The 294-nt window shown below is 53.7% G+C and overlaps 1 pseudogene; it reads left to right on the forward strand.

Annotated features, from left to right (window-relative positions):
- LOC104983894 overlaps positions 1-266 on the forward strand; it is a 1,016-nt pseudogene extending 750 nt beyond the window's left edge.
- Positions 267-294: the final 28 nt, after the last annotated feature.

The following is a 294-nucleotide window of genomic DNA, read 5'->3' on the forward strand; positions in this document are numbered from 1 at the left end:
TGAGAGCTTTGCCCCGCCGCACCTACAGTGTCACTTTCCCCATGTTTAGCAAGATCACAGTGGCCAGCACTGGTGTCCACCCTGCCTTCAAGTACCTGACGGAGACTTCTGGCAAGGAGCCCAGCTGGAACTTCTGAAAGTACCTAGTGGCCCCAGATGGAAAGGTGGTAGGAGCTTGGGACCCAAGCATGACAGTGGAGGAGATCAGGCCCCCATTTACAGTGCTGGTGATGAAGCTCGTCCTGAAGAAGCAAGAAGACTTATAAACACTTTCCTTCCTCTCCCTCATCCCCT

Source organism: Bison bison, unplaced genomic scaffold (assembly GCF_000754665.1).
Source record: "Bison bison bison isolate TAMUID 2011002044 unplaced genomic scaffold, Bison_UMD1.0 scf7180017863627, whole genome shotgun sequence".
In the NCBI taxonomy this organism is placed as follows: domain Eukaryota; kingdom Metazoa; phylum Chordata; class Mammalia; order Artiodactyla; family Bovidae; genus Bison; species Bison bison.